Source organism: Zosterops lateralis (assembly GCF_965231275.1).
Source record: "Zosterops lateralis genome assembly, chromosome: 2".
Lineage (NCBI taxonomy): Eukaryota > Metazoa > Chordata > Aves > Passeriformes > Zosteropidae > Zosterops > Zosterops lateralis.
Window position 1 is genome coordinate 99,531,915 of NC_139763.1, and position 20,438 is coordinate 99,552,352.

Consider the following 20,438-nt stretch of genomic DNA (forward strand, 5'->3'; position numbering starts at 1 on the left):
GCATGCTGAAGGCAGCTGAGACTGGCGCCACAGAGGCAGCTGCGAGATACAGACCTCCACGTCAGACTGGGGTCAGGCTAAAGGGACCCCTTCTCCACCATCATCTGAATATGACCACATATAAAATAATTTGCATGCACATTCCCCTTACTATTTAATTTTAAGGGAATATAATACCCAATTGTGATGAGCCAGTGAATATGTAAACAGGAATGTTTTTCAGGCCTGTCTGAGGATTACACAAGAACTTGACACACTGATTTCTCACGCTATGATGGAGAGAGAACTGAGCTGGAATTTGCTTATTTTTCCTTGTTCCTGGCACCATGACTTTCGTTGTTGCATTTTTTCATAGCCTGATTACAATTTATAAATATGTCAAGGAAACCGCTATCATTAAGATGCTGTGTTTCCACAAAGACCACACACTTTAAAATAAACCAACAATACATATTACTAAGTTGGCACATGGTATCTCCATTTTCCAATGCAACACTGCAAGCTGGGGCCCACCATTTGTAGCACATATCTGTTTAATTTGAATCAGATTAATAAATTTAAAACATTTGAGGTTTAAAGTTGTAACTGATTAAAGTAAAATTAAGAGATTGATGAGCTTTATCTCAGATGAGAAAAATCCCACTGGAAAACTAAACAAACTATTCCTTAAAATTCCAATTACAATGTGCAGAATGAACACGTTATAGATAATTTTAATCTGAAAGACTGTATTGCACATCTCAAAAAGATGGAATTCAATATATGAGTTTGAAAAAAGGAAAAGAAAAAAGGAACAGACAAATTTCATACTAAAGGAACCTCTTTTGTTTAATGTAAGTTGACTCAAATCTGAATTTCTCCTTAAGGGGCAAAAGGGAAATAAGCATTAACCAGAATTGGTCTTCACCCATGGAAGAAAATCATAGTCAACATATATGTACCCTGTGCATCCAGAATATCAAGTCAATCATAGTATACACCCTGGGGAAAATTTAAAAAGCCATTTCTTCCTCGCTTAGAATAGTTGTTACCAGAATCATTAAAAAACTTCAAGAGCTATAAACTTGGAATTACTGATACACTACTAGAAACCTCCAAGCCCCACCACTTCATATATAAAGAAAAAGAAAAAATATCCAAAAACATTAGCAGTTAAAAAAAAAAATCCTACTGATAAGGAGATCTAGTTGCAAGAATATAGAGGAAATTAATATTTAAAGAAAGGAAAAATTGGAGAAGCAGCTATGTCATGTGAGCAATGTACAATAACTTAAAAACTCAATGAAATCTCAACAGGCAAAATAATTAAGAACAATAAGATGGAATTTTTAATAAGAAGCGCCTGACCAAGGATCAAATACATTTCAAGGTAGAGAGATGTGATGAATTACACCAGAGAAAATTTAAAATGTTCACTAGATATTTGCATTCTATAAAGAGAATTATAAAATGAGAATTCATCTCTTTTATATAATCCAAAACATTGTAAAAATAGTTTAAAAAGGCCACATCTGCCAAGATTAAACACGAGCATAAGTAATCAACTCTGGGTGACTTACTTGCACCCTATAATGCCTAAAATTGCTTAGATGAAGGGTTATCCAATTCATTGACATTTATAAATTATTTATATTATAATCAATCATGGAAAACTGGAACAACTCCAATGGATGGGAGCACTGCCAAGAAAAAGAAAATTCTGGGGCTGGAAAACCCTGCAACATTCAGTGTCAAAAACTCATCTCAATTTGTTGAAGATCAACTCAGAAAAGTTGATCACTGTGCAAAAATTATCTGACAGTCTGCGGATTTGTATTCTCGCAGGAATAAAAAAACCAATGGAATGGGCTAAAGGGTGCTCTTGGCGTGAAGGTGTCTAGAAAAAAAACAAACGATTTTTTCTGAGCCATGTTTCTCACTGCATCTCCTTAGGTTGGGAGTCTGCAGTCAAATTCTGCTGCTGGGGGGAGGTCCCTCTGACCTCTGATTTTGTGGAAAAGGCGCCTAGAGTTTTCAAAGGCCTTTGATGTTGTTGTGCCAGTGGGCTCAAGAATGCAGTCATTTATGCAAACAAACCATCACCAGGAGGATGGAAGAAGAGTTCTACCCATGGAGATTAAATGAGTGTTTGCAGATTATTGTGATATCTCTGAGAACGAATGAAAAATCTGGAAATTAATTAAAAGCACAGCTTCACAGCTGAGACCTTGAACTTGGCATTTCATCTGGAGCTAATGTTTATGAGCAGTTACACTCTCCCTACCTTGGCAAAAGGCTATAGATTCACAATTAATAATTGTGCTGCTATTAATCTTTGGATGAAGTGGAACATAGTCATTAAACAGAGACAGCCTTTTACAAGGAGATGGATGCAGATGAGTACAGAATCCTTTCAGTGGATGAAAGGGGAAAATTGGCAAGAAATGTTTTTAAAGGCTTGTTACTAAAATGATCCTATTCTGGTCACAAATAGACACTTGAGTCTCCCACAGAAGTCTCCAATTCAGCTGCAGCATAGCCAAGACTATTCCTGACCCCATCCTTCTGAAGACATGCCTGGTTTTCAGTTATATCAGACCAGAGCTCACTGTCATGATTTCAGTTGTTCCTATCAGCAGACCAAGCTCTGTCCTCTGGCATTTGTGCAGCTCATGAGCTGCAGCATTTTCCTGTTGCTGCCTTTTGAGGCTTGGGGCACAGAACAGTACTATGTATATTCTGGAGCTAATCCAGCAGCATAATCCATCTGGGGTTTTAGGTCTTCCCTTACACTGCCCTTGATCCAAACCTGAGGCAGCCTCAAGAAACGGTCTCAGTTCCCACTACTGAAGCGCTTAGTGAAGACCAATTTCCCAGAGACCCTCTATCTAGATTATATCCTTTTGCTATAATTTCCCATTGTCTGCCACTAACAAAAATAGAGGCATCACCCTCACCCACAATTTGCTCTGTAAGCCCATGGAGCAGCTAAGGGCTGACACCACTGTGAGCCCAAAAATCCAAGCTTGACCCCCAAAGGTCCTCCTGACAGCTCTTAAACCCAGTTCTTCCTGGTACATTCTTTTTCTCACTTATAAAGTAATCCTCCTGAGTATCATCTTCATGGAGCTTCCTTCAGAGATGTAATGGGCTAGAAAAAACACATTTTCTACTTCAACTTTGACCCAAGTCTAATCCCTAGATTCTCAAGTGTCCCTAAGGTTTGCTGAGTCAATTTTACAGGTCCTATTAGAATCAAGTGTCTTGTGCAGTGTGAAGAGGTAGCAATTTTATCTACTTGTTATACTATTGCATGATGTGGGAAAACTATGCTGGCTCCTTTAAATGACATATGAGTGAGAAAATAAAACTGGCAAGGGGCTAAATTTAGCCATCCATAAACTTGTAATTTGGCTACATCTTTGGAACCATCTAAGTAAAACAAGAACTTAATCAGGTGACACATCTTACAAAACTTAATGGGGAGCAACCATGCACAAGCGAGTTCATTAAATGGTGCAATGAGAAATGAAGTTAAAAATATTTATCAATCACTTTCTGGAAGATCACAGAGTAATGGAAAACTTTCATGAGTTTGACAGGCATTGCTTTTCAAAAGGCAATTTATTACCTAGGAATGTGTGCTTTCACTGAAGAAACCATTCTTGCTTTTTAATGACTTCAGCACGTCTTAGTTGTTCCCCAGTGAACATCACAAATTACCCAAGTAATATCAAATGAGAAAATGATTGAGGAACCTACATCAAGGCCACTAGAAAACAAAATGTTTATTTTTCTGATTTTGTTGGGTAATACAAATGAGCCTCTAGACTATGATAGGGATGTTTTATTGACTCCTCCACTCTTGAGGCAGCTTGACAGGAGTTAGAGAACAATGTAACTGTGGCTATAGCATTATAGCATTATTATAGCATTATTATAGCATTCCTCTTCAGAGGAAGCCTATCTCTTTGTGTTCATGCCTTATCTCAGTTGCCTGGGCTGTAACCATTTCTCACTGCTTTGGTTAATTTGATAACAGTTGGTAAGGATTACAATATGCCTCCACAGAGGATTCAAGTAAATCATCCATCCCAATCCTTCCATGGATAGATTATAACACTTCAACAAGCTGGTTTTCCACACTTTAACAGAAGGGCTATTTTCCCTCCTGTTTCAAAAAGCTTGTGAGCTGAAACAAGTACTTCTTTTTCATACTTATTCCTTAACATGCACTTGTAGGCAGTTAGTAGTTATTAGGCTGCATTGTGGAATTCAGAGCTTTAAAAAGACATCTTCACAGAACTAATACAAGAGTAATGGTATATGATTTCTTATCTCATTTGTTAATGTATAATAGAAGATTATTATAAAGATTGATAGAAATTATCCCCAGCTTAATTGTTAGATCATTGCACACTGAAGCATAAAGTACAAGGTGTATCAAGTCAAGTAGTATGCACACATTTTCCAAGTCCAGAGAAAATCACATTATCTGTGGAGAAGCAATTGATTATTTTTACTGACTGACATTCTAATAAGATTGAACTTTCACTTGCATATAGTTACAAAACGACCAGAAATTTTTTTAATTCTTATCCTAACTGGGCTCTGTCAAAGTAGTAGGTGGAAGACAATGAGAAGGGAAAAGGCAAGTTGGAAACAAGAAAAAGCTGGTCAGTAAATCATAAATCAGTTCTCTGAGGAAAACTGGGTAAACACAGTTGATTTCTTGAATATGTTCCTGACACCTGAACAGACATCATCCTAATAGGAGAGAACAAAAGGGAAAATACCTACCGTAAAGGACTTAAAAGTCAGATAGTGCATATCTTGTGAGATTTTAGTTTGCTCTAGTTTGCTTCCATGGACAAAGCATACACTAACTGCTGAAGAGCATCTTCCAGCTAGGTTTCAGCTGTCAGGAGTTCAGCTCATGTGCTGTCAACCCCACTTGGCAAGGGGAAGTAAAGCTAGGTAGGGAGGGATGACAAAATCATTCACCTTAAAGAGCTGATGAGGAACACCTGATCCAAACCAAATATGGATGTTCAGTGTGTTGTTCTACAAGGACACAATGTGCACTGTAGCAGAACAAGGATATTGGTGCACTTAGTCATCCATGTGCTCCATGGCCATGATTTCTGCAATGATGGTGACAGTAGTGTCTGTCCTGCATGCCTTATCTTTGCTTCCAGTCTGCTGGCACATGGCCATTAACACTGCACAGCCTTTCTCTTCCAAGAAAGTGAAGCAGGGGGTGCTAGAGATGCACCGAATTCTCACTTTTTGTTTCTGTCTTTTGATCAGATGCCCACGCTGGATTTGTGCAGGCACAGCACAGCTGCTGGCTGGGAGAGCCAGCCGAGCTCTTGGAGGGAACTGCCTTCTGCAAGGAAGTCCTGTACATGAAAGGCACAAGAAAAAAAAATTAACCATTTATATTAACCATTTATACTTACTACAGAAGTGAGCAGAGATTCCTCCTCTTGCTAAGAACCTTTCTCTTCCTGGGCTCCACAGACCCCAGTCAGCCCAGCAAAACACCCACCAGAGCAGCATCATGATGCTCTGTAGTGTTGTAGCCTGGGAGAGAGGCAGGATTGTCATTGTCACAGCAGATTGTGGTTGCACTCTTCATCACTAGGGACATTCAGTCTTCTCCTAGCAGGACTTCAACAACTCCTGGGGAAAAAAAAAACCAAAAAAACAAAAAACACAACAACAACAACAACAAAAAAACCCACCCAAAACTACTTGGCTTCTATTAAGCAAGGTGACTTTCTTATCTTGTATTTTTTCTCCTGGGCTAATCTGAAGCAAGTACCATATTTATCTAAGCTAAATTAAAAACCACCTGAGCCAGTCAGTACAGCTGGTGTCTGCAGAGCACTTTCCTTAAAACATTTAAGTACCTAGGAGTTAGCCACAAATCACAGGGCAACAAAACTTAGTGCAGAATAATTCAAAATCTATTATCAGTTTTCCTTGCTGTGCATACCTTCATCTGAGGAGGAGGCAAGAGGAGGGATAAAAGCCATTTCATTAGCAATGAGTGCCTTTTTATGCACACCTTTCTCTCTGAGATTTCCTCTTGCTCATAAGATGCCATAGTCACACAAGTCTTACCCAGACTTCTTACAGAGTTCATCTTGGAATAGCACATACATATCTACCTGGAAATCATTCCCTGAATTTGCACTCTGATGAACCTGCTTTCTCCTCCTTTTAAAGACTCTTTGAATCTGGAGTAACTGAGGTGTCTAACCTGTTTTTAGTTATAAGACCCTTCTTTTTAGACAGAGGGCAAAGAAGTCAAGGAACAGCAAACTTTCAGGGTGGGCCGTGGACTCTGGGTTTTTAAATAACAACCCATGTAGAGAAAAAATAAAGGTACAGTAAACAGAAAATACCTATCAAAATATATATGTATCCCAAGTACCATTGTTACACTTCCCAATTTTGGTCACCCAGGTTATGGTGGCTTCCATCAGCAATATGTCCTGTAAATAGCAAACATTGGGAAATTTCATGTGAACAAAATGCAAACATCTGTTCAGCATAGCCACATGGCTAAAAATGGCAGCTATGTTTGAAAGTAGGAGTTTTATTCAGCTGCCTACAGTAAGCAGACATACAGATAATAATATTTTTTCATAGTTTAAAAGGTACTACCTCGCCAATTTACCACATAAGTTTACAGTTCACCAATCTTAATGCAGATATAAAGGCTGTAACTGATCATCTACTTAATAAAATTACTTTCACACCAACCCTGACACTGCTTTGGCTTTAAAATCCAATGTGAAACCCCATGTACGAACTCTTTATACCTTTATTTTATTTTTGTATATGATGAAAAAAAATATATCTGAAGGCTTTTGGAAAGAAGAATTTTCAGGATTGGTTACAGTTCTCATGAAAGGCTCTGTAGAAACCAGTCTGAAAGCTGAAAGTCCTTTCCACACATTTCTTCCAAAAACCAGGTGTAGTGCAGGGAAATGAGAACACCAGCTCCCTAAGCACAGCCTTCATAATATTCTTTCCCAGTATCTTTGCCCATTAACTGGAGTATCATACCTAAGCATGGGAAAGTAGCTGGCTTAATCTCCCTGAACATTCCTGCCCTCTTTGCTTGTAAAGGCAAAAAGGTTAAAAATAATGATGGGGAGTGTCACATGGACCCCTGTGGGGCTAAGACCTCAGATTACTTCACAGATTGCCAAACAGCTGCCTAAAATATCCCTTCAGTCTCCATTTCTTTTTCTCACTCGTTCCCCTAGAAATTTACACAGAAGAAACAGTCCAGAAGAGATCTGAATCTTAAGAAACAAGAAGCAGCACCAAATTTCCTTAAGTAGCTCAATCTGTAAACACAAGATTTTCCCTTCTGGTAGGGAAAGCATATGGAGAAAGCCACTTTATTGGTTAAGGGCTGAAAGAAAAATAGCACTGAATATGCCATTCACAAATTGCATACTTGGTGTATCACAATGGTGATGTTGCTAAGGACAAAGAATGTTCACTGAAATCAGCATATAAGACAGCTGATACTGTCCATACACTTTAAACCTAAAAGACTCTTCCTTGCAAGAAGGTGCTTTGCAGCTGTAATTCATCCATCTTCCCTGAGACCCTGCAGGGAACTCTGTAGCAACCTGTTTTCAGTGGCCACACCAACATGCCCCAGTACTCACCCTCCAGCATGGCCTGGGCTGAGGCAGAGCAGAATTTAATCTCTGCAAACTGGACCAAAAGGGTCCACCAATCTATTCTTCAGGGCCATGAAGGAATTTGATCTGTCTGAGGGAATCTGCTGCAGGAAGCAGATTTCATAGGAGAGAGTCACACTCGGATATATTTCTCTGAACTGGAGAGCATCTGGCATAGCATCAAGCTACACTTGAATTACTAATGAGCTAAACCAAAGTTTTAAGTAGCACATATGTGCCATTTGGAAGGACCTGGAATGTGACAACTGAAGACAAGTCACAGGATGTTTAACTACTACAGAACCAAAGCTGTCCGGGCAGATGCTCAAACTGTAGCTAGAACCAGAGGAAAACAGAAAAACCTCAAACACAGACTGTTCAAACCAAAATTATGAGCATGATGGCGAACTCAGCCTGTTAATGTAAAGATAGAAAAAATATTAATACATTGCAGACCACAGCACTTTAAGGAGAAGAAGAAGGATGAATAACTGAACTTTTAGTCATTATATTATGCCTCTGCTTTACACTTTGCCCATCTCAAACCAGATGCAACTCAGCTTATCCACTACCACATAATTTTGCCTATGGGTACAAATATTGGATAGTTTCATCTCAATAACTAAGTCTGTATTGTGGTTTAACCCCAACCAACATCTGGGCCTCACACAGCCACTTGCTCACTCCCCCTCAGTGGAATGAGAGAGAATGGGAAAAATAAAAGTTCAAAAGTATGGATTGAGATAAAGGCAGTTTAGTAGGTAAAGCAAAAGCCCTACACACAAAGAAAGCAAGCCAAGGAATTTGCTCATGACTTTCCATGTGCAGACAGTTCAGCCATCCCCAGGAAATTTGGGTTCCATCAGGATGATAGATCAGATGACTCTGGCGAAGCAGCAGCATCCCACCTTCCTCCTTCTTCCCCCAGCAGAGCATGATGTCATATGGTGTGTGACATCCCTGGGTCAGCTGTGCTGGCTCTGTCCCCTCACAGCTCCTTGTGCCCCCCCAGCCCAGTTGCTGGTGGGATGGTGAGAGGAACAGAAAAGACCTTGGTGCTGTGCAAGTTCTTCTCAGCAATAATTGAAACTTCTCACTGCTACCAACACAGATCTGAAACACAGAACCACAGGAGCTATCAGGAAGAAAATTACCTCTATCCCAGCCAAAATCTACATAGACTGCAGTCCCCTGAGTCTTTTACATAGAAGAACTGACACTTACGCTACTTTTTAGAAATGGAGAGACAACACAGCATTTGGGCAGCTCTGGAGTCCTTAGAAATTCTGCATTTCCCTCAGATCCTGAGGAACAAGTATCTCTGGATTTTGGATTTCTTTCCTCATTTGTTACAAAAACCCTAACACTTTTTTTTTTTTTTTTTTTTTTTTTTGTCTCTCACATTTACTTCCACAACCTTGTAAAAAACAGCCTCAAAACCAGGAGGACTGTGATCTAATAACACTATTGAATTAGGAAGAATCTGGCTCAGAGGAAGGTCAGTGTACTACATGAGGTGATAAGAAAGCCTGATATCAGTTCAATTAAAATATAATATCAGTTCAATAGTATATTCAATATAATGATATCATTTCAATAATAATAATAAAAAACCACACTAATCAAAATAATTTGTAATTAGATGTAGCCATGTTAAACACATGGAAAACAATTGAAAAACCCATGTAGGTAATGTATTCCAGGATATTATAAAGGAGTCAAAGAAAATTTACTCACTGCTTATATTATTTTAAATACAACACAAGCCTTAAAACAAAGTTTTGGACAGAAAAAAATCTCTGCCTGTAGCCTGTATTTGTATTTAAGCTGTATTAAGCAGACTAGCTCAAAGTTGGCTCTTAATTTGAAGATATCACTCCCTTGCTTTTGTTGATTTGTGTTCATTTTGCCAGTGGTTACTAAACAGCTAAATAAATATAATAATAAAAAATCCCTGCCTAATACTTAATTTTGAGCTTGTCTCATTGAGTTTCCAGCTATTATTTCATCTTGTGTATTTCTCTGCTAAATTAATAGCACTTTTGTATCCGTTTGTTCTTCCCATGAAACATTTATATACAAATAAAGTAATTTCTCCATCTGTTGTAGTATAAAGAACAACTTGATCTGCAAGTATCTCATTATACAGCTTTTTCTCTTCCTCTTTAGTAATTATTATTACTTTCTTCAGACTCTGTAATTTTTAATATCCTTTTAAAAAGTATGAAATGGAAAACATTTCCAGGTTCTAACATGTACTCACACATAAAATTATGTTAGTGCTTCCATATATTCTTTCCCTACTGCAAAGGACATGCCACCTTTCCAGTCATTGTAGGGACTGTCACGCTGATCCAATGGCCCCTCTAATCTCTTTTTCAGAGTCACTGCTTTTTTTCCCCCCTATTTTTATGCTTTTCTATGTTTCTAGACACATTATTTGATTTCTTATATTAAAATGCATTTAATTTAAATGAACTCTGCTGTTTAGTATTCCTGATCTCCCTGAAGAACTGCTTCTACAGTCTAGGAGAGCACATCTCTGTTACACTTGCAAATGTTAGGAGCAGGAATTTAACACTGACTGCTATATATATATATATATATATATATATATATATATATATATGTATGTATGTATAAATAGTGAATTTAGTGCTGACCTATGCATAGCTTCTCTTTAAGAGTATCTTCCTCCACTAATAGGAAGATACTTCTCACAAAATTGTGCTTTTGAAAACCTTTCAATTATTTTATGTCATATTCCCTTCATTGAAAATAGGAAGAACATTTTCTGCTCCCTTAGCAAGACCACAGAAGACTGTTTTAACTGTCTTTACCTTCCTTTGTGGTGTTTCATACACTGTTCTTACTGGGGACTATCCAGACATTTTCATCTAAGGAAATCTCTCCTCTGGTCCCAGAATGGGACATGGGTGAAGCTCAGCGAAAGTTCTTCTCTTTTCCCATGCAGTACCATGGGCTTGGGCATCTCATTGGGTGTCTGAGGTCCACCTGCCTCCAAGGATAACAACAGGGGTTCACAGTCCCAGTCAGTCCTTTCTTAATGGTCTAAACCAGATTCCTAGAAACTGCCCTTACTTCTTTGCCTAGTTTGTGCAGCTGAAGAGTAAAGAACTGGAGATGTGTGAGAAGACCATATGGACATCCTGGCCACCAAAGGCAGAATCATGCCCTGCCTTTCAAGGAGTGTGTACACTCTGCCAGGGCAGAGCCACACCGGTACTAATGCAGATCATTGTAGACTGCCACAAAATCACCACCCACGGAGCTCTACTTCAAAAGAAAAGCCTACACACACTGTGCCCAAGGCCTGCTCTATCCAACAGGCAAAAAGTGCTGCCTAATCACAGCTGAACAGCTGTGAAAATAAACCTGGTCAGTTGCAACTTCATCTGTGGAGCAAGTTATCTTAAACCAGGCTCAGGTCTGTCTTCCACTGTCTTCTCCTGATAACATCAAGTACAAACATGTTGAAAGGCTCTCCTTAATTTTCAGAGCCAAATCTGAGTGATACCATCCAGCCTGTCACCAGCATATGACAAACACCAGAAACGGGACAGATGCCTTTCCTGCCAGCTCCTGCCTCTCCTGCTCCCAAGTCATCCTCAAAGGGCTGTTAGTGCCAGTGAAAAATTAATGGAGTTACAGTCACACCCATTCCATCAGTCTTGGATATCATAAGCTGTACCTAGGAATCCTCCACCTGAGCTACAAGAACAATCCAAAGCCATGGAAATGTACACAGCTGCTTTTTAATAGATGGATATACCTATCAGAGGGAGATTCTAGCAAGTTCCCAGAATAGCCCTATCTCTGGATTTGGGAAACATGCCCAGTCCCCAATCTTTTAAGCACTTGCTATATTACCTCTCAGCTATCCAATTAATCTTGTACAACATGGGGTTAAACATCATGTTAACGGTATAGTTACACAAACACTTTTCTAGCAGTAAAGCTTGATCAAGAAGTTCCTCTGGTGCTTAGTTCAGCTTTTGCTTCAGCATTTCTTCACTGTACCAGTGCGACTCTGAGATCCTGTCTCTTGGTGAGACTGCTGAAGTTACCAGAGTAAAAAACAAACCAGAAAAACTTCCTATACAAATTTTCTTATACAAATAAAGTAATTGCAGTATCTTCCTCTCCAGGAAGGAAGAATGTGTGTGGGGGTCAGACAGAATAGAACTATAAATTTGTAAAAGCTTTTCCAAGTCCTGGAATAGAAGGGGGCAGGAAGTACTTGAACTGACTTTGCCACCCTTACCAAGAGCTGAGGCTTGTGACTGCTCATAGAGAAATGTGTCTCAATAGAAAAAACCTTCACCCAACTGTGTTTAAAGAACACAAGGAGCCCTGCCAGAAACAGCCTAGAAGACAACACGCATTCAAACTGTAACAAAGCTGCAACTTAACATCCAAGGCAATTCAGTTTGAGATTTAGCTTAAGGTTTTCTCAGCAAAAAGAGAAAAAACTATAGTTATAGGATGGTAGCATAACTGAATTATTAGGGCAACAGTCTGGATGAGAGAAGAGCTCCCCAGCTGTTCCTGGAGACACCACTGACTCTGCTGACACAAGGAACAACAGACATTGAAAACCATCGAGTGTGGTGTGGCTTGGCTGCCCTGCAATAGAACTCCCACTTGAAAAGTCTCTTTCAGAAGTCAAAGGGTCTTAACCAAAGAGAAAGTAGGGAAAGTGAACTGAATTAAGAATCCTTGAATTGAGAATCAATCCCCAGGTAATTTTCATTCTGTTTACAGGAAGACAAGGGTAAAGTTGTTGCTTTGATGAGACTTTATTTCATGCAGTCTCATCAAAATTCCCTGCTTCATTCATCAAGTAAGGTCAAAGATTTCTGACCCCACTGCTCTGCAGCTTGCTGGAAATTTGTGTAATATTCAGCCCAAATTAATTCATAGCTGATTTATCCTCACAACACCACTGACCTTTTTTTTTTTTTTTTTAAATATCTCTTTTCCCACATTGCTCAACATATTCTAGGAAATATATTCTTGCAGTCATGATTTTGCAAGATAAACAAGTCAACCTTTTTAATTTTTCATTTGAAAAGAAAATGCCTTTCCATATAACTTTTCCAATAGTTGCTCCTCTCCTGCTGTAATTAGAGTTCAGCTTCCTTGGGCCTGGGTGACTAGCACTCCACACAGTGTTTCATACATTATTTCTATGTTGCCCTTGAGGAGAAATAAATTTAAAATATTAATTTAGATTTATGCATTTAATTATCACTTTTATTATGTACAAAAAGAAACTTAGAACATATCAAGATCATTCTTACAGCTCATACCTCAGTATTTTGACATAAATCTGGTAAAATTATTACTTGATAATGTTTTCCCTCATGCTATGTTCTGGGGCAACATGATCTGAATTAAAGACAAATGAAAACATTTCTCTTTATATATTGTTATATCAGGATTAAATAATTCATACTATATACTTTAAATAATATAATCAACAAAGAAACAATATGTTTTTTTGTCTCAATAATATATTCTAAACATTCTATTCAATGTTATGCATAGGCTATAAAAATTGCATCTGTTTTCCAGAAACTGAAATCTATGCTAAAAACCATAGAAGCTTGTGGAATGGACCCTTTAGCAGTCCTTAAAGTGTACTTAATTTTATCTCTAAAATTAATTCTTACTTTTCAAAACTTTTACTAGGCTCTCCAATTTCTGATTTTTTTTTTTTCTTGGTTAAAGTGATAATGCATCAACTGTTTCTATTTCTAATTTTGTTAAATAGCCCCAGCATGGTATCAACTGCTATGCAAAGCTTAGTGGCCAGAGTGTATTTATTTATCTGTTTTGCTTCTTGACTGTTATGAATGTAACCTGAACCTGTCATCCAAACAAAAATCTATAGACCGTTTGAAATGGAACAGGGTTTTGCTAGGAGGAGTGATGGTGGTGATGTGTGTTTGTTGAATTCTCTTACATTTTGTTGTGGGATTTTTTTTACAGTAAGAAAGACCTTGAATGGCACAGTAAGGCTTTGTATGGCTCATGGATGTTTATCTTCAACTCACTTAGTAACTTGTGAAAAAGCAGGTCCCAGCTGAAGAAAGAAGGAAAGTGCTATTCTGATTTATATCACTATGAACCTAGAATGACTACTGAAGAAGTACATGGATATAAAAAAAACACCTACTGGCTTAAACGAATATTAACTCCATTCCTATGTGACTGAATGGTCACCTTTTGAAATTTAAGATGCTGAATCCCAGGGCTGCCATTTTAAATTTTCAGAGCAACTTTTGTCCACAACCTCAACATTTTACAAGTATTAGTTGTCAAAATGTGTTTGTGTAAAAATTACTACCCCATCACCACGTGCAAGTTTTTCTCCCTCAAACAGAGGAAATGGAGGGCAGCTTATACACGAGGAAGTTATGACAAAAGTCTTGGAGTGTTGTCTACCATAGAACCACCTCCTCAGAATGAAATCCATCATGTGACATACATAAACAAAATTATAACATAAGCTACTTTCTTAACTTCAAAATCTAAGCAACTGTCTGAAGGACATTGGGCCTCTTAAATTGATTGTAGGAACAGATATCTGCAGTCACCTAAATCAGGGAAAGAGAAATAAAAAGGTATGTTCTTATAAGCTGTTCTACATGGATATATTTGCATTCAGTTGTCTTACCTACAGCTCTGCAGTCCCATTCCTATGGGCCCTTGCCTCAGCAGCAGTGTGAACAATGCCAGAAATAAAGGAATGGAACTCTGGTGGGAAGCTTCAACTGGGTTTTGTTAGATTCACACCACTTCCTTCCACCCAGAAATCAGGCACCAAAAGCCCACCAAACCTTCCGGTTCTCCCCTTAAATCTGGGGTTGGGGAACGGGGAGGTTACAGCTTGGAACCAATCCAGAATGGGAAGGGAGTGACCCCCAACCTAAGTGACAACCTATAGAACAAATCAAGGAATAAAGGGAAGGGGAACCTAGACCTTGCCAATCACCTGAAGCCTTTATAAGAACTTTCTAGACAAAAGGTGAGGCCTCGAAGTGACAGACAGGATCCAGGTGTCACATAAATGAGAATTGATTAATAACGATAACAGGGGCAAACCGTAACGGGGTAAAATGGGGTGTGTGGGGGAAACCAGTGTTAAACAACATAAAACAAACAGATGCATACAAAAAACTGGCAAAACCCCAAAACACACCACTACAATCACAAAAAAAAAAAAAAAAAAAAATTGTTGTTGCTTCTCCCATCTTCTTAAACTAGTTCTAGCCTGCTGGAAAGGCAACAAGCATGCTCTTTCATGGTGATCTGTCTAAACAAGAAGCTAAAATTCGGCTCTGTGAGCATTCTGAATAAGAAAAAAACTACAGATTTGGTTTGTTTGTTTGCTTGGTTGGGTTTGTGGTTTTGTTTTGTTATCTTTTTTTTTTGTTTGTTGGTTTGGTTTTCTTAACCACAGCATAAAAATGTACCATGTAGAATAGCAGGGACTTGTTTATTCATTCCTAATGTTATTTACTAACTTTGTCTAATTTCAATATGCACATTCTTTGCATGAAACAGAGGTGCAGACAACAGGAGCTCTATATTCACAGGCTTCCTTTTCTATGTATTAGATAGCTCTGTTCAGGGTACCTGAACTACAAAATTCAATTCATACCACTGTCTTGGTTTGCAGCTGGCTTGAAGTTTTAGGGCCCAACTTTGGTGGCCTTGCAGACATGCAACTCTCTTACAAGTTCATGCAAAGTTTGATATTAGAATTGAGATAAAATGTGGGACTTATGCCTAGCTTATTACACTTCAAAGAGCAGCACTTCAGCTAAGGGAGCAGAGAAAATATTCTTACTTCAAACACAGTAGTTATCTTCTGTTTAGTGAACCAGGACTTTCACATCATTACAAGAAAATTTCAGCTACTGTTAGTAAAAAGGAAATAGCACCATTGTAACCTCAAATATCTTAGGTTTTTAACATGCTTAGAAAATGTAGCCAGCAGTAGGCAAACACAAATACCATATTTCTTCCAAAAAATACAGATATGTGTACATACATGTATTTGAAATAAAGCTTTTTAAAAATCGTAAAAATGTTACACCCCTCCCCTCCTTGTAAGCAGGACAAAGATTGTGTAAACTGCTCCCTGTGCCATCAATCCTGGATGAGGAACAGGAATGCTGCTGACAGCAGTTGCTATTCTTTTGATTCACCAGACACATGCCTTGCATTCCTGTGGCAGCTGACACCACAATTAGTCCTTGTATGGCTAAAAGGGGGTGGGGAAGGAGGGAGTTCTTCTGGAGAATGTTTGGTTTCCATGGATAATCCTAGTTTCTTCTACGGAAGGTCTATCAGCAGTCAGAATCATGATGCCTTTATACCCTAGTGCCACTCGTACATATCTTGTGCCTTTTGATAAAGATTTCTGAGAGGGAGAAACTTAATAAGCTTCAACCTTGTTTTGCAAAACTTCCTGCCAGTAAAAATGGAGGAGGAGGAGGAGAGGAGAGGAGGGGAAACAAGTTTTCTCAGAGTCAAGCTATCTCATATATGAATGAAATATGTACTGAAATTTGGGAAATTTTTCCCAGTAAGATTTTGGGCTTTCTTTATACATTTTTCTTCTCTGTAAAATATTTCTGGCTAAGGATAGTGAGGAAAACTTGAGAGTTTAGTAAAAGTTTGATTTTTGTAGAAAGTTATACTTGGCAGCAGAATTTCTGTACATAAACAACAGTTATAAAAAAAACTAAAAGAGTTTGACACGTATTTTATTCTTTAAAAATCCAGTCCAGCGGTCATAACAGTTTCATAATCTCCAATATCCATAAACAGTTTAGGGTTCTGCCTGGTCTCCAGTACAAAGATTTGAAAATATGCTCATAACCAAAGTGTTTTATAGACTTCAAATAAGGATATAAACATATATACATATTTAGACAAATCACCCTCTAGTGACTATTAACCTAACTTCAGATTGCATCATGATGAATGGACAATTTGTACTTAGAGGTTAAAGTCTGCTCCATTCACTACAGTTTGAACAGAAATAGGTGATGCAGAGCTGCCAAGACTATGTTTCCTCTGGAGGCTACACAATTTTTGCCCTTTTCAGAAGCCAAAAGGGAAAGCAGTGAAATCTATTGGTTTCCCTCCAGCACAGAGCTCAAGATGCATTGGGAGTTTGATGATTTGTGTGCAGTATGGAACAGCTTTGTCACTGATATGTTTTAAATAAAAGTCACGTTCTACTTCCCTGACATTAACTCATAACTTGATTATCCAAATCCAGATTTCACAGAGGCTTTCATATGACATTCCAAACAAACATTTCACTCCTTTTCCTCTTACGCCTGTATTTCTCATGCTTATTCAAGACTGACATTTGCCATGAGAACAATCAGAAGGTACCTTTCTGTCCAAGAAAACAAAGAAACCATTTCAGTAGAATCTTTCTCTTTCCTTGCAATCCCAGACCCTGATATCTGTAACCTTGTGAATAATCACATGCAGCTATTAAATAATTTGATCTTCCATTTTTATATTTCATGTTTTAAAGGCTGGAGGATAAACTAGGACAAAACCAACATGTATTTCCCTTCCTTCTCGTTTGTACCCTTCCTACCAACCATGAAATGGGAGCGAATCATGCCTGAAACATTACATGCATATTTTATTACTTCTCATCTGAATTCTTACTTGATATTTATATCTCAGGCTCTCTTTAAGACAATATGCTTATCTCAACACCACTTAAATACAGAAATACCCATTAAAAACTAGATTTTGCACTTTTCCCTCGCCCTTCAACATTAATATATTAAGCAAGTGTTACAATAGAGTTAGTATGATCAAACAGTAGAGCTGTAGGTTACATGTGAGCAATTTACCATCAGATTGGAGCTGCACTGCCCAGGCAGTGTGCTCCACCACTGGCTGTTATCTTTCAGGGACTATCTTTTACTAAGGTTTCCTTCTATCTGAGCATCTCCGTGTCACACAGGGATTATTTTGTCCTTATTTTAAATCTGCTGTTCATTGAAAGAAGCTTTAAAGAGCTGTCTAGGTAAGATTCTGAAAAGGATTTCCAGAAACACTGTGCACAGGTGTAGAACAGTCAGAGCACAATGACCTGCTCAGAAAACCTGTGGCAGACCAATATTCCCCTGCATCCTCCTGCTCCAGCAGTGACTCAGCCTTGTATAAACAGGTTCCACAGATGAAACGGCAGAATTGGTATGAATGTCATTACCTGAGGATGGAAACTCTTTGTGGCTGAAGCCCTGGGAGCTGCCCAGAGGCCCCGGGCAGGCTGGTCCAGATGCTCAGGATCAGAGCTCACTAGAGGGAGCACACACACCGCTGCCTCCCGGCACCAGCACCACCACCGGCTCAAGGAGCCCACTCGGATTTTCAAGTGTCCTCAGCTGCTGAAAGCAAAACGAAAATAATAAATCCTAATGAATAGACATAAAAATCACCATTTCAATTTCCTTGGGAGAGTTTTCCCTTCAAAGAAATTTGGTTTTAGAACCAAGCCTGATTTTTCTGGTGGGAAAAATACAATACTAATAAAAAGATGAACTTGTTAATGAATAAATCCCATCTCACTTTCCAGAAACACAAAGGTAGTTTTTCCAACCCTTTCCATTTTCAACATTTGCACTGGGATAATAAAATAATCTCATTACCATATGATCTGAGGAAAAAAAGAGAAACAAGGGAATCTTGACAGACTGTAAAATGAAGACTCGATTTTCCCCTGTCTTTCATCAATGTATTTTCCTAATCCTGTATTGCTCAGAGTTTCTGGTGTAAACAATTGCGTAGCCAAATGAATCAGTACCATTGCCAATTTCTGTCGAGCAGCAGCAGCTCTTCTGGAAACAACTGCTGCAAGTTCAGGCTGAAGTCATGAAAAGAGGAGATTGTGCTATGGAACAGCCATTCTCTGCTGTTCCTTGTATCCACCTTTCCAAAAACATACCGAGGATGGGTTGACAGGTGGGTTTTTTTCAGAGATGTGTGCAAATACGTTCTTTATTTGTTTAAAACCCAAAGAGGTAGTGCATTCAACTCAACATTTTTTCAGCTAGGAACATTGCATAATTAGCACACAAGTCACCATAGCCTGATGGTGATGGCCATTCTCTAAAACAGCCCTTTGAAGGATGAGATGCACATCAATTCTTTCAGACTGCATATTTGCACATCCTCTCCCTCCATTTCCTCCATCAGGCTCCAGATACTCTACATGGATCCTTTGCTTTCCTTGCTGGTGTCTGCACCTGAAACAACCTGTTGCACATTCCATTCTTGGCTTCTTGTTTCTCCCCTACCCTCTTCTCTTCACCTCTTCACACTCTCCCTCTCTTTGCTTTCCCTTTATAAATAGTTTTGCAAGGAAACTGCAAATGTCCTTCTAGGCCCAGCTGCAATCCCCGTGGTGAAATTACTCTGGAGTGTCCCCTTGCTCTGCATTCTTCACAGGCTGTTTGCTCCTGCTACCTGTTCTGCTGGCACAGGTCTTCAGGCACTCCTGCATGAAGGAACTTCTCTCCTAATCCTTATGTGGCATCACACATTAAGTGCGTATCCCACTCTTAACTCAAAGCAGTCTGAAGAGAGGTCTCCTCAGGAGAAAGGCCAAAGTCCTACTTAGTCAATCTTGCAAGCAGATACACAGAAAGAATTACTGCCTATTTCAGAAATGTCAGGAGGTTAACATCAATCACCTCTATTTAATTGGAGGTGTGTAAGACAACAACACATATTTTGAGTGTGTGTGTTGTTGGGAAAGAAGAAGAAAAGACTTGGCAAAGAACTAAAACTTATTCCTTTGTCCTAAAGGGCCACAGAGAAATACAAAGACAGCCACTGCAGCCTGCAAATCCCAGTCACTTGGCAATGTAAAACCAATGTTGCCAAAGAGACAACCTTTAAAAAAACCTACTGTAGCCCTCTCTAGTGGAGTGCACCATTCCATCCCTGTCAGATTGCTGTAGGTCATGAGCTGAACATATTGAGGGTTTATTTCTCTAATAAAGGGAGTAAGTCCCTTTTCCTGCATCTGGATTAAAGTGATCTTTCAGCAGCTGCCAGAAAATCCTCACTTGGTGGTGGTTACTGGAATCTTTCCCCTCTGCTGCTCATGAGACTTTTTTTCCAAACAAATGAGGATGACCAATTTTTAAAAATACCAAATAAACCCTAGTCAGTACAAAAAAGAAAGGCAATGTTTTTCAATACTGATGACAATTTTCTCTATGTGCCTTTTCTCACTCTTTTATTACACTGTTTTTTTAACATTTTAAAATTGTCTTAAGTGCCAAACCTTCATTTCTAAACAGATCAATCCAAACTGAGCGTGAGGTAAGAATCAATATGGCTTGGGCAGAATTAAACTCACATCTCTCTTCAGTCTTTGAAGGCTCTTAAAATGCCAAATATTTTCTCCATTAACTGTACCATAGTCAATATATTAAGTAGCTGGAAACTGCTTCTTAATTTTTTAAAGCATTGGTCTGAATTAGGGAAAGATTAATCTTTAAACAGCTTTGGCTGCTAAAGGAGCCTGACAAGGTACCCACAGATATGACACAGGTGTTTGGGAGACATCTTCATTCAAGGAATTTTCATTCTTTCACTTCTAGTGTTGCACACTCCAAGACCCGATAAATGAGAGACAATTTTGTGGCAAAGATCTCACTTTAACTA